General features: G+C 37.5%; 1 pseudogene; it reads left to right on the top strand.

Annotated features, from left to right (window-relative positions):
• The first annotated feature begins 1,084 nt into the window (after window positions 1-1,084).
• On the top strand, window positions 1,085-21,180 carry LOC127622303 (delta(24)-sterol reductase-like; annotated as a pseudogene).
• Window positions 21,181-22,155: the final 975 nt, after the last annotated feature.

Genomic DNA, 22,155 nt, shown 5'->3' with positions numbered 1-22,155 from the left:
ACTAGTATCTAGTTATATATTAGAATATTCTACTATAATTAAAATGACGCACTTAAGCATTTTCAACCCCTGACAAATCAAACACATAGACTCCCGTTACTTGATCGAAGCGCTGAGTTGCTCTGGAGCATCAGGTTCAGTCCATTTAACAGCTGTCAATGAGCGCGAGCGCTGCGCTGTCAAACTCCTCTATGATGATGAGCATCATTACAGTTCACGCCCCAACAAAGAGCCGTCTATTGGCCAGATCGCGTATTGACATGACTTTAAATACGAGTTATTATGTCATAATCTCCTTATTTGTTTTACATGGTGATTCCTGACATTTAAAAAAATAAATTTTCCTTTGAGAATTGGTTGGTTGAAACGAAAACCCAGCTGATAAATACATTCGTAGTAGCCTAAATCAATGTGAGAGAATCTAAGATTATTTTGCCAGTCAAGCTGTTTAAAAAGTTTGTCAGTTAAGTATCACACACGTTGTGTGTAACTGCAGTGTTGTGATGTGCCTGCTGCATTATAACAAAGTCTTTCTAGCAAGTCAATTCACTGTCGGCCATCTTTGGAACGCTCCCGGGACGCTACTTCCAGTCATGAAAATGCAACTCACGGTCAGATAACATATTTCAAATCAACAATAAAATACGACAATGCTGGAATCATAAATTGTGATTTGTGAATGCATGCGCATTCTAGAGTTGATTGAAAGGCGTTGTCTGTAGTATGTATCTAAAAGGTGATTTGCTCTTTTAACTGTAAGGAGGGGCTTATTTTCTACATCCGTTGATCGTTAGGCGCTCAAAGCTCCTTGGCTGAGCTTGGAACAATTGAAACAATTTCTCCCATTCATTTCAAGAGAAGTGGCCCGTCTCTTCTAAGTCATCTCTGACAATAATGATCCTTTCGCTCATAGTCAATGGTGTGACGGGGTTTCTTCCTTGTGATTGGCTGAAGAGACTTTACGCAACCACTGGCGTCTTTTGTATTGACGCGCCATTGGCCAATCGCCGCGTGTTAGGGGAGGGGCTTCGAAGTCCACCTGTGCACGTTAAAAAAGAATGAGAGATGTAGATGTCAAATCGACCGCTGGCAAAGGGGAAAATCAGCGCACGAGGAATACGAGAAATAGCATACTAGTTTATCGGTCCAGACGGGAATGCGTTTTTATTTTCGTCTGTTGTAAAGACACACACACAAAAAGGATTTCCAAAATCAAAGACAAGCATCAAGAATTAGTAATTTGCTATTTTGACGTCTCGCGATTAAAAAGTTGTCAAAATGGACCCTTTGTTATATTTGGGTGGGCTAATTGTTCTGTTTTTAATATGGATAAAAGTGAAGGGCTTGGAGTACGTGATAGTTCACCAGAGATGGATCTTCGTTTGTCTCTTTCTCCTACCTTTATCTGTCATCTTTGATGTGTACTATTACCTGCGCGCGTGGATGATCTTCAAGATGTGCTCAGCGCCCAAGCAGCACGACCAGCGGGTCAGAGACGTTCAGAGACAGGTAACAGCACAACCTCAACTCGCATGCACTCTGTCAGTATTTTCACATTACTTTAAACATGCATGTCAAAGTGCAACACGTTCCATTGTTGTGCAGAAGTTTAAGTTTAAGGTATCATAGTGATGCATACTGTAAAATAATATTTGTTTAGAATAGTTTATGCAGGATCAGTGGGAAACAATGCATTCTGCATAGGCATAAATGCATGCAGTGCAATGCTATTAAAAACAACATTTCATTTTTCCAGGTGCGAGAATGGAGAAAAGTGGGAGGAAAGAAACATATGTGCACAGGTCGCCCTGGATGGCTGACTGTCTCTCTCAGGGTGGGAAAATACAAGAAGACACACAAGAACATCATGATTAACATGATGGACATCCTGGAGGTGGACACAAAGCGAGAGGTGGCTGATGTCATTGTGGCTCTATATGCTTTTTTTTTAATACATTTTTTTTATAAATAATTTCAAAATGTATTGAAAAAGTATTCTTAGAATTAATTTTGAATTAAATGTAAATATATTCATATAAAAGTGCATTTAATTTACCTTCACAGTTTTTTTTAGGTGGTCCGTGTGGAACCTTTAGCTAACATGGGTCAAGTGACTGCTCTACTCAACTCTATTGGCTGGACATTGCCTGTGTTGCCTGAGCTTGATGACCTTACAATAGGTAGGTTGTGAGAGAGCACATGAAACAAATGTCTCTTATCCATACAGCATGCAATGGATGGATATACACATTAACATTTATTCATTTGCCAGATGGTTTTATGCAAAACATTTATTGTGGATTAAAAGCAGTCTATGAAGTTGAGTTATGCATGTTTGTAACCAGGTCTCTAATAAGACAAAAGTTCATTAATGTGGCATGAAGTAAAATGCACCTAGATCAGTTTTTTTTTGTCACACCCCTTTTTAAAATTTACATTAAGTCATTTAGTAGATGCTTTTATTCAAAACATGAGCAATTCATAATATAAAATCCTACAACATCTGCAGTATCGCATTGCATTTTGTCAGTGTGAACAGTAGCTGTACCTTGCTTGTTGTGTTTCTGTTGTACTGGACTAGTGGCTGCTGTAAGTCAAGAGATTAAACTGAACTTCACTGACAGTTAAAGGAATAGTTCACCCTAAATTGAAAATTCTCTCTTGCCATCCAGTATGTGTATGAATTTGTTTCTTCTACTGAACACAAATGAAGATGTTTAGAAGAATATCTCAGCTCTGTAGGTCCATACAATGCAAGCAAACAGTGACCTGAACTTTGAAGGTCCAAAAGCATATAAAGGCAGCATAAAAGTAATCCATATGACTCCAGTGGTCAAATCCATGTCTTCGGAAGTGATATTAGTGTGGGTGAGAAACAGATCAATATTTAAGTCCTCTTTTTACTATAAATCTCCAATTTCGCTTTCACATTCTTCCTTTTGTTTTTGCAATTCACATTCTTCTTGCATATTGCCACCTAATGGGCAGGAAGCAGAATTTACAGTAAGAAATTGCTTAAATATTGATCTGTTTCTAACCCCCACATATATCACTTCTGAAGATACTGTATAGATTTAACCACTGGTGTTGTTTGGATTACATTTATGCTGTATTTATGTGCTTTTTTAACTTCAAAGTTCTGATCATCATTCACTTGCATTGTGCGGACCTACAGAGCTGAAATATTCATCTAAAAATCTTTGTTTGCATTCAGTCATACACATCTGGGATGACATGAGGGTGAGTAAATGATGAGAGAACTTTAATTTTTGGGTGAACTATTCCTTTAAGGTAATCTTTGTTCAGAGCCATTCTGAAATGACAAAAACCTTCACACACCCCATCTTAAACTAATCGCCTATTTGCCTGGTACTGGCACTAAATTATGTTGAATAATAATAATAAAAATGTAGGGCTGTCAATCGATTACAATTTTTAATTGAATTAATTACATGGTGTCCCGATTGATTAATCACATGTACAAATATTTGCTGAGAAAGCCCCTCATATAACAATAATTCAATATATAATGATTAAACATATTCATATCAATATATAATTATACATAGTTATCTTTAAATATTTAATATATATATATATATATATATATATATATATATATATATATATATATATATATATATATATATTCAGATAATTAAAATGCTTTACATTCTTGTAGCAGAAGAGTTAATCATTGATAAGACACAAAAAGAGGCTTTAGAATTCAGTGTATTGTTTACTACCATATTATTGATCATAAGCCAATCATTGGCATACAGTTCACAGCAATCCATTTCACAAGTGATTTTGTCAATCAGTTGGAGATTTATTATGAGGGCTTGTTTAAGGGCCTGTCAATTTACACTACGTTAGACGTCTCGGGTGTGTTGCGTCAGAAACATAAAATGTTTAGGTCACTGTGTCAAGTTAAATATAGTTTAATACTCAATTTTTAAACACATCTTGAGATCCCTTAGATCGCATTTGCACTCCTTCGAGTGTTTTGAATGCAAGAATGTAACGTATGTTTGTGTGTTTCTGCCTACTGAAGTGTTTTCTTCACTGTATAAACTGTGCATTGCTCATACAGCTGAAATTTCACTTACTGCCCTCTGGAGTAAACAGGTGGTACTACAAGTTTGCATTTCTGAGGAATCTTCCTTATTATGGTCCGGGGGCATGCGATTAATTGCGTACATTTTTTAACACGTTATTTGTAAAATGAATCGTACTGAAATAACGTGTTAAATCGACAGCTCTATAAAAAATATATTATTCGTAATCTTTCATTTACAGTAGCAGATGCTTTTTATCTAAATTATCTTATACATAAAGTACTTAAAAACGCAGGAAATTTAACATAGAGGACTCAACATTGTTAGCAGTGAAGTTATGTTAAAAAATTTGCATTTTCTTTCAGCTTTATGTGACATTTTCTGTTGAATAACCACAACTGGTTTTAATTGAAAATAACAATGAAAACTACATGTGTTCTTTCACTTTCTACTGTTAAAGTTACAATCTTCATTGAAAAATGCACAGGTCCTGTAATTTTACAACAACCTGTAATTGTTACCATGTTGTAAAAATAAGTAATTTCTTCAAAATGAATAAATAAATAGCAAATTCTGCTGCACATGAGTAATGGCTGGGACACATGAGGAAAGATTAAAAGGAGAAGACGAAATGGTGCACAAACTTCATTAGTTCTCATGCATATAAGTGCCAGGTTTGAATATGCTGAAAAATGAACAAGATTTGAAAGTTTGGGCTGTCTCCATGGGACACACCCCACACCTTGAGAAACATTGATCTAGAAACATTTGAAAATTTTCTAGAGGCCCACATTCAGAACACTGTAACCCTTCTCTCTATTTAGATGAAGACTGTATGTCATCTCTAACCCGATTAAGTCGTCCCTCTCCTTTCCAATCTCTCCCTCTCTTTCTAAATCCCTCGCAAGAGATTTGTTTAATGTCTCGAAGCACTTGCAGATATTCCCTTTGTTTAAATCGAGCATAACATTCTCTCCTAATCGATACTGTATGTTGTGTGTGGTGCATCAGAAGCTGCTGCTAATTAGGTTATAGATGAGCATAGTCCCTATTTCAATGAGGTAGATTAGATTAGGACGGATATGGGTCCTATTGCTGAAAGTGTTTATAGATCCCAGAAAAGAGTGCTCCTTCAAATTCATTTGTTTGTCTGCAGAGACACAGTACTTTGTAATAAGACAAGGGAAATGTGTGTTGTGTTTGCAGAGTGTTGGTTGATAAGAGATATTTCTGGCCACATGTATTGATTCCTATATCATGGAAACTTTAGGTATCAAAAAACTAGCTTTGTACAATATAATTTCTAAATGAGCAGTTTTGCCTAAGTTTTGCTAAGTTGTGCCCCTGTATCAAAGGTCAGCTATTTGGACTTTTGACTCTTCCTGCCTGTTGCAGTACCTTGCAGTTATGTTTGTCCCTCGTTATGTGTTTTGTACATAACAATGGATTCCTGTGGTCCTTTTCATACTGAGTCTGTCAAATTGTCCTCCAATAATAAAAAGTTTTTTTTTTTTATAGAGTGTGTTCCGATTTTTTTATTTTTTTTTTTCAAACTGCGATGAAAACTGACTAACCAATGAGATTTTTGTCAGTCGCTGCAGCTATTCAATCTAGTGTGTTGGTGGTGCAAATAAACTGGCAAACACTGGCATTGGACGTGCAGCTGATACTGAAAATTAAATACATAAAAATAAAGGGGCCTGGGTAGCTCAGCAAGTAAAATGCTGACTACCACCCCTAGAGTCATGAGTTTGAATCCAGGGCATGCTGATTGACTCCAGCCAGGTCTCCTAAACAACCAAATTGTCCCAGTTGCCAGGGAGGGTAGAGTCACATGGGGTAACCTCGTCATGGTCGCTATAATGTGGTTCGCTCTCGGTGGGTGTGTGGTTGTTCGTGGATTCCGCGGAGAATGGAATCCACGTGCTATGTCTCCTCGGCAATGTGCTCAACAAGCCACGTGATAAGATGCGCAGATTGACATCTCAGATGCGGAGGCAACTGAGATTCGTCCTCTGCCACCTGGATTAAATAACTATCTTAAGACAAATGTTTTGTGAAACATCTTAAGTGCCTAAAATATGCACAGAACTTTATATTTATTTAGAAAACCGATGAAATACTCCTCAAAATGCATCAACACCATGGAAATATCATAATGAAATAGTTATGCCAAATGAGATAAATAAATTAATTAACAGCGTTCATTCTATTAATCTCTAACAGCTGAAGATGCAGGAAGGAGACTGGTATAACAACAGCGGCACCTACTGTACAGGAGTGAAATCGTTTTTTGTTTCAGGTTTCATGTTCGTCTCGCAAAATATTCACGGATATGGTGTGAACAGGCCTTAAAACATGACAAAGATTAGCTTTCAGGGGGTCAGTTCATTAAGTGATGAGCTTTTTCCTCACAAAAGCAGTTTATTCAGCACAATGAAGCATCTCCTCCATAGACATCCATTAAAAAAAACAGCTTCTTGTCTCCTAGCCACTGAAATACCCATAGAAAGTCTATGGGACTGCCGCGTTATTTTATACTAAGCTTGTAGGCTCACCTTAACATCGGACTCTGGTTGATATGGGTCATTTTTTAGAGTAGGTAATTAATAAATAGTGCTTCAAAGAGGTTTTCTTGTTAAGTACTGTACATATACATTAATCATAAGTTCATGTTAATGTTCTTGTTGATTTTGACTGACATTTTCCCTAGAGAAAAGGACAAAATTGTGTTTATGTCCACCTATTTCTTGAAAGTGGAAGATTCATAACATTAGCCATTTTTTATTCTAGGGGATGGTGTTTTCATTCGCATTGTGATGTGTATGTTCTTAGTGGAGAATGTGATGTTTAGTGTATTCAATTTGTAAAAATAGTCAAGAAAATGTTTTGGCTCCATAGTGCTGATACTTTAGAGAGTTGTGATCTGCTTCTTTTGACTGTGCCTCACTAGTCAAAGTTTAAGGAGTGGGTGAATGACATGAAGCTATGAACCGAGGTTAGTAATGTTGATATCATTAACTACTTCTAGTTGTTGTCATAGTCAACAACTGCACAAGTTGAACCTAAACTAATTTTTACTCCAACAAACACTTAAAATGTTTGTTGTTCTCCATCTGGAATGCTCGTATTGGAAATTTCTTATAAAGACTTGAACTAGAAAACAGACCAGCGGCAATTAGAATCCTAATGGTGCCGTTCGGTGTACCGGGCTAGGGCTTGTTCATTGTTAAAACATATATTTTTACATTTCTTGTTATTATTGGGATTTTGGTTGCACAATAAACTGCATCTTGGAGTTTATTCATTTTGGACTCTTGTTGTCTATATGTCTTTGCCTGTCACAGTAAAGAAAGACTAAGATTTATTGAATGTTAAAAAAAACTATCATACTTTTTTTGGAATTGTCATAGAATTACCAATGTTATAAATATATATAAAAAGTGGTGTGTCATGTTTCTTTCAGGTGGGCTAGTTATGGGAACGGGCATTGAATCTTCATCTCATATATATGGCCTGTTTCAGCACATTTGTGTGGCCTATGAGCTGGTGTTGGCTGATGGAAGTCTGGTCCATTGCAATGAGGTTTGTTTTTTGTAACTGAGATATGTAATAAGCTGCACACACAGACTTATGTTTGGCATCACATACATGTAATACTAAATTCTGTTAATATCACAAATCAAGATATGGGTTAGAGAGGCGAGGACTCAAGTGCAGGGTAAGGATGAGCTTTAATAATAATCACAAAATAAACTATACAAACAGAAAATACCCCCCAAGGGAAAAACACATTTCCGCAACTTGTAGGAATTCAGTGGCAGGGCTGAAGAAGGGGAGCCTTGAGGACCAGGCTCCAAATAGGAATCTCCAGGAACACAGACCGACACGACCATCCACACCAGTGGCGGCTGCTGGTCTTTCAAAGAGGGGAAGCTCATTTTCAGCCTACATAATAAACTTATTTACCCTATTTTTTGCACTAAATCAATCTTAGGTGTTGATCTGCCCTGCTGTTTAATTCTAATTTTTTCCTCGTAAGGAAGACTTTCAAATGGCTTCGCCAAAATCAGGTCGACAATATTAGCACCGTCTGCCATCGTGCGCAGTTTCACCCGTACGACGCTAGCCTAGCCTACTGTATGAATGAATGAATGAATGAACGAACGAATGAACGAACGAACGAACGAACGAACGATCTAAAACAAAATATATTAAACTTGGTAAAACTGAAACAAGGAATGTGGTGTATAATTGTGTGAAATGTATTATGCAAATTGACTAGCAATTTCGCCAAACAAATATAAAGAAGTAGGTTGCAGCAGTTTGTCTTTCGACTACACTTGAGAAATCCGCGATGGGACTGAGCGCGAAATAGTTTCAGTGACTTCTTATAGTACAGATTCGCTGTCAATCAAAAGGAGATGCAGTCTTTCGACAGATCCTCCAATCATCACGCTGAAGCCCGGAGTCCGGCCAGCCCACTCCTCATTCACCCCCAGAGATGCTGAGCGTCCGTGGGCGGGACATAATCGCAGCATTTATCCAATGACCGTCTATTTTCGAGCACTGAAAAAACTGTTCAGAGCAGCCCCATTGAAGTCAATGGACGCTCGGCTTCAACAGGAAATGCACTGACGCTACGGGAATGTATGAGAAGTAAATCGAGTCAGCCGACCTGCTATATGTAATGTAGCTGATTCTGAACGAACTCGTCTTCGAGATGAACGTGTTCTAACGCATTTTTAGTCAATAAATTGTTTACACAATAGTACATATTTGACCCTTATTTTTTTGACATTATAGGGGAAGCTGAGCTTCCCTTGCAGTCTTAAATAAATCCCCACTGATCCACACATACCTTTGGCAACCAACAACAAACTGGCACAGGACAGAAAACACAAGGAGATTAAATAGGGAAGGAAATCAGGAGGGTAATGAGGGAAGGCAGATGAGGCAAATTAACTAATAACAAGGTAACCAGGAGGCTGGGCCAAGAAGTGAGACAGGAGAGCACTTGGCAGACAATCCTGACGGAAGCATGCGCTCGCACTAAACACAAATGACAAGACAGAAGAGCACATGGCAAATGAACACAATCATAAGGATGTGCTCAACACAAACACAGAACATGGATGTCAGGATCCCGTCACCAACCAACAAACATGACTGTCCAAGGTGACAGGATCCTGACGTGATGTGTTTGCTTGTCCAAATCATTGAGTTTGCAAATTTATAATAAGTCTTCACTCAAGCCATAATTTAATCATCATTATTTGTTTGGTTATTTTTAGAAAGGTATTACACAAGGTTTAAATTAAAATGCATTATTTATTTTATTTCTGAGTGAAATATTCCTTTAAAAATAATTGCAGATACAGACCCAGTAACTAGGATGTAAATGTCTTTATGTATTGACATGCATGCATTTATTTAATGCAATAGAATTATGTTTTTAATTTTGTCATATTTGTATTGCCTGCTCACAGAAAGAAAACCCTGACCTGTTCTATGCGGTTCCCTGGAGCTGTGGCACTCTGGGGTTCCTGGTGGCAGCAGAGATCCGGATCATTCCAGCTCGGAAATGGGTGAAGCTACGCTATGAACCCATACGGGGCTTGGACGCTATCTGCAAGAAGTTTGCAGAGGAATCAGTCAATAAGGAGAACCAGTTTGTGGAGGGACTGCAGTACTCTCGGGACGAGGCCGTGATCATGACTAGCACATTGACGGATGATGCAGAGCCTGGCAAGGTGATAATGAATATTCTGTTAATGTACAAGTTTGATGAAAATGTTTACAACTGAAAACCATTAGGGCAATAAACTGATTAAAAATGTAGTGAATTAATTATATAATATGCTGATTAATTAATCAAATGAATTGCATTTAATTGCATATGGCAAAATATCTTGAGCAAAGCGATGTTTGTGCGGCACATAATGCTTTTAATTCCGGGAACATGGAGAAGCATAAACATACCAGTTATGCCCTCCGCAAAACTAACAGAGCAGCCAAACACCAGTACAGGGACAAGATTGAAGGACAGTACAACACCACCGACTCTAGAACCATGTGGCAGGAAATTCATATCATCACAGATTTCAAAGGGAATAAAAACTCCACCTTGAACACCGCTGCCTCTCTCCCAGATGAGCTTAATAATTTTTATGCTCGTTTCGAGGGAAATAACACCGCCCTCGCAGAAAGATATCTTGCGGCCGAAGCTACAGAGGTTAGTTCACACTCCGTTTCTGTAGCGAATGTAACCCGATCCTGCCCATTGGTGAATATCTGTAAAGCCGCTGGTCCAGGCGGCATTCCTGGCTGCTTCATCAGAGTGTGCGCGAACAAACTGGCAGGTTTTTTTACGGACATTTTCAACCCTTCCCTCTCCTTATCTGTTGTCCCCACATGCTTTATAATGTCCACCATTGTACCTTTACCAAAGCAATCCAAAATCACTTGCTTAAATTACTGGCTTCCTGTTGCTCTGACCCCCATCATCAGCAAATGCTTTGAGAGGCTAATCAGAGATCACATCTGCTCTGTACTGCCTGCCTCACTGGACGTCTACCGCAACAAATGCTCCGCTGATGATGCCATTGAATCTACAATACACACTGCTCTCTCCCACCTGGAAAAAAGGAACACATATATGAGAATTCTGATTATAGACTACAGCTCCGCATTCAACACCATAGTGCCCTCCAAGCTTGATGAGAAACTCCGGGCTCTGGGCTTAAACTGCTTGCTGTGCAGCTGGATCCTGGACTTTCTGTCAGGCAGACTCCAGGTGGTTAGAATGGGCAGCAACATCTCCTCATCACTGACCCTTAACACTGGAGCCCTGCAGGGCTGTGTCCTCAGCCCACTCCTGTATTCCCTGTACACACTTGACTGTGTGGCAACACACAGCTCCAATTCCATCATTAAGTTTGCTGATGATACAACGGTGGTAGGTCTGATCCTGACAATGATGAAACAGCAAAAAGCTTCTTCCCCCAAGCAATCAGACTTTTGAACTCTTGATCTCTCACGATCAATTTACATCAGCTCTGCACTTTATTAATCTCACACTGGACCGTCATAAATTATATTCTCTCTTAACAACACACTGGCAACTGACTATCAACCGACAGCCTGAGTGACTATACAGTACAATAAAACCTACAGTATATTTTATATATACTATTTATATTGTATATTGTGTTGGGAGTAATTATGTGTATATTAGATATGTAAATTGTGTTGTGTAAATCTGATGTTTATTGTAAATTGGTATATGTCTCATCACTGTCATGACTGCTGTGTTGCTCGGAACTGCACCCAAGACTTTCACCCACTGTTGCACTTGTGTACATGGTTGTGTGACAATAAAGTGCTTTGATTTTATTTTATTGGAATTGTACTAAATTAGTGTGTTAAATTGACAGCCCTTATAATCATGCATTTTCTCTTTCTCTCTGTCTTTCTTTATGTCTAATAGACCAACTGTATAGGTTGCTATTATAAGCCATGGTTCTTCAAACATGTGGAGGGGTTCCTCAAAGAGAACTGTGTTGCAGTGGAGTACATTCCTCTCAGACACTACTACCACAGACACACCCGCAGTATCTTCTGGGAATTGCAGGTAAATTACTCTGAAATACTGCATTTACAAACAGTGCTGAAATTGTCCATGTTTGTTTTTTATGTATATTTGCTTTATGTTTGTGGCATGGTATAGGGCTCCTATTAAAACAGCCTGTTGTTGCAGAGTTCTACTTTCAATTTGGCTTTGGTTTGTTGTGGGGATTTAAAGTGTATCTTGCTCAGATTTTGAGACACTTAGTGGGACAGACACTCCCTTCTCTATGGGTTCCATTAGCTTTAGGATTGTTCACTTGTTCAATAATGCATAGTTAAAGAGACATTGGCTTCCATCTTATTCAGGCCACGTCTTTCTCTCTTTCTCTCTTTCTCACTCACTCACTCACTTACTCACATCCTTACACACAGTTTTGAGGACACTTATTCAGTAAAGCACCATATCATGCCATTAGTTACTGGAAAATATAAATGGCCTGTTGATTAGCTATCCCATTCTCATGGTACTCAATAAAGAATGTAGTTATTGCTCAGATGGTCGATGGTTGGAGAAGGAGTGTACTTTGTCTTTAAAACATGACCATTTTGATCATGACAAATGGCGTACATATACACTAATAGTGAAACTATTGATTCGTCAGACCATTTCCTTTCTTTTACTTATTCATCAGAGGTCATCCATTTTTGAACTCAGACCTACAGTTTCTTTCTTGTGTTGATGTATTTCCTATTGAAACAGGACTTTCCTGCGGTAAATATGAAAATGACCCCCCCCTTCCTGGATGTCTCAGCCATGAACCATGATTTGCTACTTCAAATAAAGTTGCATGTCATATTTGGGGGAGGGACATTCTCATTCTAAAAGGCATTTGATAGGACACAAGATGAGTCACCAATATTTTTGGTCTGTTTTCCCAAATGAAAGAAAAAAGACTGAAAACTTTACAGTCAACTTTTAGCATAATAATAGCATATAGATGGCTTCAAAGCTAACTGACATTGGCTAAAAGCCACAAAACTCTTATAAATATTATATTATATATATATGTGGTTTTCAGGACATCATTCTATTTGGGAATAATCCATTGTTTAGGTATGTTTTTGGCTGGATGGTTCCCCCAAAGATCTCCCTGTTGAAGCTCACTCAAGGAGAGACCATCCGCAAACTGTATGAGCAGCACCATGTAGTGCAGGACATGCTGGTCCCTATGAAGCACATCAAGAGCGCCATTGTACGCTTCCATGATGACATACATGTGAGGGACTCAAACACACACACACACACACACACGCTGAAAATGTATTAAAATAACAATACACACAAACTAAAGATGTGTATAAATTCTGTCTGATACAGAAAACTGATAATAATTTTCATGGCTGATACAGAAATATATGCTGTTTTTTTATTTTTTATTTTTTATTTACAGCGGCAAGAAAAAGTATGTGAACCCTTTGGGATTACCTGCATTTATGTATAAATCTGTCTGAAAATCTGGTTTCATCTAAGTTACAATAATGAACAATTATTGTATTTTATTGTCCTTGTACATAGTGAATACATTATTCAAACCTTCACAGTGTAGGTTGGAAAAGTATGTGAACCCCTAGGCTAATGTCATCAACATAAGCTAATTAGAGTCAGGAGTTGGCAAACCTGTCATCCAGTTAATGAAATGAGATTGGAGGTGTGGGTTAGAGCTACTTTGACTTATAAAAAGGACTTACACATTTTGAGTTTACTGTTCAAAACAAGCATTTTCTGATGTGGACCATGTCTCACAAAAAAGAGATCTCAGTATTTTTGCGTTGCATAAAGCTGGAGCTTGGATAATCATCTGTGCACAGTTAGACAAATTGTCTATAAATGGAGACGATTTAATACTGTGGCTACTCTCCCTAGAAGTGGCCGTCCAGCCAAGATTACGCAAAGGGCACACCACAGAATGCTCAATGAGGTAAAAAAGAATGACAGCTACAGACTTGAAGGAATCATTGGAGCTGGCTAACATCTTTGTTCATGAGTGTCCGTGATTTGGGGCTGCTTCGGTGCCTAGACCCATTGTCAAGGGAAAAATGTATTCCCAAGGTTATCAAGATGTCAGGGTGGATGTGCTGATGAAGCGGGACAGTGACCCTAAACATAAAAGTAAATCCACTAAAGAATGGCTTAAAAAAAAAAAACACCTTTTAGAGAGTCCAGCCAGAGCCCTGACCTTAACCCAGTAGAGATGCTGTGGAATGACCTCAAGAGAGCCGTTCACACCAGACATCCTAAGAATATGGATGAGCTGAAGCAGTTCTGTAAGTAAGAATGGTCCAAAATTCCTTCTGAACCTTGTACAGGTTTAGTCCACAGCTACAGGAAATGCTTGGTTGAGGTTATTGCTGCCAAAGGAAGATCAATGCATGCGGCTGCACTGCATGTGTGTGTGTGTGTGTGTGTGTTTGTTTATGTTTGTTTTATTTTGGGTTTGATATTAAACTTTACGTTGACTGTTCAACCGGTTCCTGCTTCCTTCTTTCCCACCTTACCTATTACACCAATTAATGAAGTAAACCAGCTGATTCCAAAGGGTTCACATACTTTTTCCCACCACTGTATTTATTTTAAATCTAATATAGGGATTGATAATAATCAGTTATATACAGTAGAAATGATGGAAAACTGTTTTGAGACATGATATAAAGAAATGCTGTTTGAATTGGAAAAAACATCCCATAATAAGATGGTATCTGTTTCTAGTATCAGCCAAATCAGACCAACACTAATTTGAAAAACTCAAATTTTAGCCAATATTGGTATGGTCACACAACGCATAATGAATCCCTAAAATAAACCTTTTAACGTAAAAAAAAAAAACAAGAACAGCTTTCCCTTATATTTACCGGAATTACATTGCATTAATCTCAAGTTATTAGAGCTCCATCGAGAAATTTAGTTTTTATTTGTGTTGTAGGTGTATCCTCTTTGGCTGTGTCCCTTCATTCTGCCCAACAAGCCTGGAATGGTGCATCCTAAAGGAGATAAAGAAGAATTGTACGTTGATATCGGAGCATATGGGGAGCCCAAAGTCAAACATTTTGAGGCCAACGCTTCCACACGCCAGCTGGAGAAGTTTGTCAGAGAAGTTCATGGGTTTGTTTTAATCTGTCAATTGTTTGTTTGGACCATGTTCACAAACAGCAGTACTTAAAAATCTGCCCTAAATTTCAACATATTCAGATTGTGAAATGGTATTGTGTAACACAAGCATTATGATTTCCTCTGTCTCTAGATTCCAGATGCTTTACGCTGATGTGTACATGGAGTGACAGGAATTCTGGGAGATGTTCGATGGCACATTATATCATAAACTCAGACAGCAACTTGACTGTAGAGATGCATTTCCTGAAGTCTATGACAAGATTTGCAAGTCTTCAAGACACTGAATTCAGAACATGTGAGCAATAGAATAATTAAAATAACTTAACAAGCGCTAAAGGGTTAGTTCACACAAAAATTTAAATTATCCCATCATTTACTTACTCTCAAGCTATCCTAGGTGTATATGACTTTCTTCTTTCAGCCAAACACAATCTGAGTTTATATAAAAAAATGTACTGGCTCTTCCAAGCTTTATAATGGGAGTAAATGGTACCTTAGATTTTGAAGCCCAAAAAAGCGCATCCATCCATCAAAACCGTAATCCATACGGCTTCAGGGGGTTAATAAAGGCCTTCTGAAATGTCTTTTGTAAGAACAATATCCATATTTATAACTTTATAAACCATAATCAGTGGCTTCCGGTAACAGCCTTGCGTTAACAAGAGAGTTGAGTTCCGGTGTATGACGTAGGCGTAGCATAAGCTCCTGTGAGAAGTGACGAATGCGGAAGCGCAGAGGATAGAGAAAAACAAAATGCCGGTCATGAATTTGAAGACAACAACGAGGATTTTTAAAGATAAATGTTGCAAGATTTCGATACAAGAGAAGAGGAGATTGAGTTTTTTGCCCAGCCCTATTTGTTTGATCCGGATTACACCAACCTGGAACTGGAGGAGGCTGCAGCAGCGGCACAAACAAAAGAATCTGGTAGACGGAGAGTACGGGAGACGTGGTGGTGCTCATGCAGGAAATGTGAGGTGATGCCAAAAGAGGCGGAGAGTGTTTGCTGCCATGAATGGACGATTGGAATGACTGGATAGATGCACGGACACACCATTTTAAGACTGATACAAATATACAGTATAGCTAAAACAACTCACTTCTTATCACCGTATTCCATTGCTGTAAACGTGTGCTTCTGCATCATACGCTGGAACTCGACTCTCTTGCGAATGTGGTGACGGCCGTTACTGGAAGCCAGTGATTATAGTTTATAAAGTTATAAATATGGATATTTTTCTTACAAAAATGCATCGCTCCGCTTCAGAAGGCCTTTTTTAACCCACTAGAGCCGTAGGGATTACTTTTTTGATGGATGGATGCACTTTTTTGGGCTTCAAAATCTAAGGTACCATTCACTCCCATTATAAAGCTTGGAAGAGCCAGGAGATATTTTTATGTATCTCAGATTGTGTTTGGCTGAAAGAAGAAAGTCATATACACCTAGGAAGGCTTGAGGGTGAGTACATTATAGGATAATTTTCATTTTTGGGAGAAATAACCCTTTAAATTGGGGCAGATGCACATTTGGGCAAAAAACAATACTTTAATTGAAAATCAGCCCCCTTGCCATAAAGCTGTATTTGAGATATATGACAGAGTTAACTAAAACTAAAGGCCCTTGTTATTGTTAAGGTGATTAATACATGATTGAATAAACATTATATAGTGCTGAACAGATCAGTAGTTTATGTACAGTCAAATGTGAATATAAATATCAATATATATGAATTAAAGTTTTGTGACGTGTAGCTACACTCACCTAAAGGATTATTAGGAACACTTGTTCAATTTCTCATTAATGCAATTATCTAATCAACCAATCACATGGCAGTTGCTTCAATGCATTTAGGGGTGTGGTCCTGGTCAAGACAATCTCCTGAACTCCAAACTGAATGTCAGAATGGGAAAGAAAGGTGATTTAAGCAAATTTTGAGCGTGGCATGGTTGTTGGTGCCAGACGGGCCGGTCTGAGTATTTCACAATCTGCTCAATTACTGGGATTTTCACACACAACCATTTATAGGGTTTACAAAGAATGGTGTGAAAAGGGAAAAACATCCAGTATGCGGCAGTCCTGTGGGCGAAAATGCATTGTTGATGCTAGAGGTCAGAGGAGAATGGGCCGACTGATTCAAGCTGATAGAAGAGCAACTTTGCCTGAAATAACCACTCGTTACAACCGAGGTATGCAGCAAAGCATTTGTGAAGCCACAACACGCACAACCTTGAGGCGGATGGGCTACAACAGCAGAAGACCCCACCGGGTACCACTCATCTCCACTACAAATAGGAAAAAGAGGCTACAATTTGCAAGAGCTCACCAAAATTGGACAGTTGAAGACTGGAAAAATGTTGCCTGGTCTGATGAGTCTCGATTTCTGTTGAGACATTCAGATGGTAGAGTCAGAATTTGGTGTAAACAGAATGAGAACATGGATCCATCATGCCTTGTTACCACTGTGCAGGCTGGTGGTGGTGGTGTAATGGTGTGGGGGATGTTTTCTTGGCACACTTTAGGCCCCTTAGTGCCAACTGGGCATCGTTTGAATGCCACGGCCTACCTGAGCAATGTTTCTGACCATGTCCATCCCTTTATGGCCACCATGTACCCATCCTCTGATGGCTACTTCCAGCAGGATAATGCACCATGTCACAAAGCTTGAATCATTTCAAATTGGTTTCTTGAACATGACAATGAGTTCACTGTACTAAAATGGCCCCCACAGTCACCAGATCTCAACCCAATAGAGAATCTTTGGGATGTGGTGGAACGGGAGCTTCGTGCCCTGGATGTGCATCCCACAAATCTCCATCAACTGCAAGATGCTATCCTATCAATATGGGCCAACGTTTCTAAAGAATGCTTTCAGCACCTTGTTGAATCAATGCCACGTAGAATTAAGGCAGTTCTGAAGGCGAAAGGGGGTCAAACACAGTATTAGTATGGTGTTCCTAATAATCCTTTAGGTGAGTGTATTTTAATCTATGTTAACAAATTTGTTAAGCATTACACAGGATAACATGATTATTTTTGTTAATGTTATTAATAAAAGTTGATGGTTACACATTATTATTTTAAAAATGTTTTTTAGAAGTAAAAAAAGAAAGTTGTTCTCTATTTTCCTACATTGTGAATGTTGCCTATCTCGCATTTGAGTGTCTTTAACAATACCTAACATAGTGATTTATTTTTGAGGCATGTTCAAAGGGACATCTTTCCTTCTAAACAACATTGAAGGACTTATCAATATGAGCCTGGCACCATTTGTGAATGTATTTACCATTCATTTGTATGATAATGTAACATTCACAGTCATATATTTGTGGTAATGGAAGTACTTTTTTATAATTAGTACAATTATAGTTACTGTGAATTATATAGGTTAGTATTCGGTCTATGAAGGAAACCATAAAGCCTTTGTCTATAAGACACAATGGGGTAACAAATTAAATGGTTACCAGAGGTTAAATGTTTTGAGTGGACATATCTGTCTTTTTTGCTGACTTCAAATCATGCTAGTCTCATTCATAGATCCTAATTCATCTTAAATGAGATGCGAGTAACTTTTTAATGTTAACATTAGGGCTGTACATTTAACGTTTTAATTGCAAATAATTGTATTAAAAATTAAGCATAAAAACTCCAGCTGTTTAGGCAACGCACAGCTGTACAGAGAACAAACCAAACTCACACTAGCGACAGCACAATATGAGAATGTGTTCGTATGTTCAAACACATTTGGATAGAGCGCAATTTTGAGACTTTTGTTTTTTCCTAAGATTTAAAAGATGTTTAACTTGACACAGGGACCTAAAAAACACTCTATTTATAATACAACGCAAACAGTGAAATGCTCAAAGCGCTCGTCTGTCGCATGTGTACATTGACTCTTATTTTAAGGGAAAATTTGTCAAATTCAAATTGCAAAATGGATTACTGTGGACCTTAGACCAATGATAGGCTTATGTTCGATAATACGGGAATAAACATTATATTGCCTTCTAAAGCCAATGTTCTTTCTGCCACAGTAATGTAATGTATTTTAATTGTCTGAAATATATTTATTATTATTTAAATATAACATTTTATAATTATTAAATCATTATATATTGAATTATTGTTATTTGAGGGCCTTTCTCAGATTTTTTTTTTTTTTATATATATTCGATTAATTGTATTTAATTTGAATAATAAATCTGCACATTATGTAATTATTTTGAGTAAAACTTTGAAATTATTGAAAGTCCTTGTTAAAATACTTTCTCCTACCCCAGCTTAATATGCAGAGACAACTATAAGTAAGCCATTCATTGGTTGATTTACCTGAAAAGTGTAAACACTGTGGTGCTATCAAACATTGCTTTGTTACCGGCCAGCACAACATAAGTTTGGCATAAGTTTAACATTTGTGTGACTTTTGGGCAGGACGATCTGTTGACCAATGGCAGATGGAGAGATGTTCAGGAAACCTTAAATATATATATATATATATATATATATATATATATATATATATATATATATATATACATACACACCTTTCAGAACCACGTCTGTTTGTAGCACAAAGTCTAAACACAGTTCATGCATTTGCGGTTTGTAGATTCCACAATCCAGTGGTAATAAAGTTCATGTTCAAACTCTGAAAATACAGTGGAACGTCAAATTATGTCCATGACAATTACTGTTGTAGCCGTTTTATGAAACAAAAACTTGTGTTAAACTTTCTTTTTTACGTTAAACTTTCTGGTTTATTTTTCAATTATTATTATTATTACTATGTTTATATTTACAATTGTAACTATGATCTCATTTGTATTGGTATTTTTCTACCTGTTGTCGTTGAGTGGTTTTTAAGTCACTGCAAAAGGGGCCAGTGGAAGAAGTTAGACGTCTGACGTGTAACTTGAATTTAGAAATATGTTTGGTTTTGTGTTTTAAGGAAAATCAACTGAAAGAAGTGAAGTGTGAGCAACAATCCCTCCAGCCTAACCTGAAGGCCCATGCAGTCACTGCTAATACTAGCCATGATTTATGTCAGTTGATCAATATGATTAATAATACTTCCATTCTAATTTAACAGAGCCTACATCCAAATCCTGACAAGAAACACATTTTCTGTTTTCCATGTGCTGTTTTTGTTTATTTTGCTGGTGTTTGACAGGGAATGGACTTTAAAAGAGGACGCATATGGTGAAATAACCAGAGAACCTCAGAATTAAATTGTATTTGACCCAGCCTATTCGCATTTTGCATGCACAAATTCACCAAACGCACTTTTGACTGGATTTAGCACATGCTTTCATAAAAGTACCAAAACTTCATGGCCATGCTGCGCTAAGTACTGCGCTTAGTGCTCTTGAAATAGGGCCCTGATCGAGGGTTTGTGTCAAGTCATTAATTGTCATCTACTTATCTTTGAATGTATAAGCAGACATCTCTAGACACTCACAAATCACTCCTGTCATCCCAGCAAGCATCAGCATGTCTGCTCCCTTCATTCATTTGCACCCAGATTCAGGGGACAGAGAGACTGTCATGAAGAGCATGTGAGGTCTCTCCAGCTAAAAAATATTTAGTAACTGCATCTAAAATTTCTAGTTAGCTTGAAAAAAGACCTTTAAATTAATGAATTTGAGTTGTGTTGGTTTTATTTGGGCTCAAACACAAATATGTTTATTTCTGCATCTTTAAACAGATTTTGGAGGTGGAACAGCAGTACAATGTTTACATTTATGCATATGGAAAGCACTTTAATCTAAAGCACCTCACATTCAGGGTATTCAGTACCAATTATTAGAATGTCTGTTTTCTGACTTAATGAACTAAATGAACATGACAGCTTAAGTCATACCAATAAAAATATTTTTTTTATTGGGTAGATCAAGTAAAAAACAGATTCTTGAAGAAACAATTGCAGGTTACCACTTTTTTCCCCAAGACATCAACCCTTACATCTTGTATTTCTCCTTCCCAGAATGGGGCTTATCTAGGATGGCAAACAGACAGTAAATGTAGTGAAATGCATTTGCACTCATGCAATTCTGGCATGTACAGCAGGAATCGCACTGTGACCGAGTTATCTTGATATTAAGAAAATTGTTCATGTATTATAGTGAGATATGCCTCTCAAAAACCTGAGTTAATATTAATAACAGCCGTTAATGTTGCCATTATGAGAAAGATGGTCTCTTGAAGCAAAGAGCTCAATTAATATGGCATGGAGATGACAGCTGAACTGAGTGTTGTCAGTCATAATGTGCTGTGATCATGTTACAGGGAGCCGCTAATGTTCCTCTGGACTGGAGGACTTTCCTGTTGCCTCTAGATGGATTTCTTTTAGTGTGATTGTGTTCTGTTCCCACTTTAACACAACCACACACAGGCATTAAGCTGTGAGCACTGATTTTAACACCAGAGGAAAGAATAACAAAAATGGACTCACCCTCATGCCATTCCAAACCAGCATGACATTCTGCTGTGTCTTTTTAATACATACATAATCCTTTAATATTATAATGACTCTGTCTCTTACCCCAATTTTTTTTTTGGTAATAAACAATGATTAGCTTTATACATAATCTGAACAATGTTATATTCAAGTCAAGGTCATTAAATGTCAATGTATGTAATTTTACAAATAAATAATTTGATACAAATGTGATGAGTGTACGTTTTTGTAGGCAGTTCCCCAAACTGCAACACAGTACATTTTGTAAGGAATAATAATTGCACGATACAATGCATATAGTGCTTTATCATTTAACCTATCCTTGACTGTAATCGATTTTGCATACCCTACATTTGATTGAATTAATATGCAATTTTCAACATAGTTTTTCATCAATTATAACTCCTACAAATGTCATTTGTACAAATTGTACATTCAGTTATTATTTATCGATCTGTATTGATGTCTTTATTAATAAATATCATGTATTTATTTTTTCCAAGATTTAAGTAATGACATTTACTCATGTTTATTCTATGTCTATCACATAAAGGAACAGATGTTGTAAGGATATTAATATAGAGACTATTGTGACTCCATATACTGTGGATGGACCCTTGGCCTTCATATGCAATTGAAATGTCTCCCTCTAGTGACTGAAATATCTACCTTCATATCACGTCTGTAAATCAGAATCAGAATGAGCTTTATTGCCAAGTATGCTTACACATACAAGGAATATGTCTTGGTGACAGAAGCTTCAAGTGCACAAACAATACAAGACAGAAATAAAATAAATAAATACAATATAGTCTGTTATATACAGATAGTGCAAGAGAATGTAGTGTTCAGAGGAGGTAGGATTTGTCAAATAAATATAATTGACTAAGCTTGTTATTGCCCA

Source organism: Xyrauchen texanus, chromosome 28, assembly GCF_025860055.1.
Source record: "Xyrauchen texanus isolate HMW12.3.18 chromosome 28, RBS_HiC_50CHRs, whole genome shotgun sequence".
NCBI lineage: Eukaryota > Metazoa > Chordata > Actinopteri > Cypriniformes > Catostomidae > Xyrauchen > Xyrauchen texanus.
The sequence above is the reverse complement of the archived record's forward strand: the minus strand, read 5'-3'. Positions and strand labels throughout refer to the sequence as shown.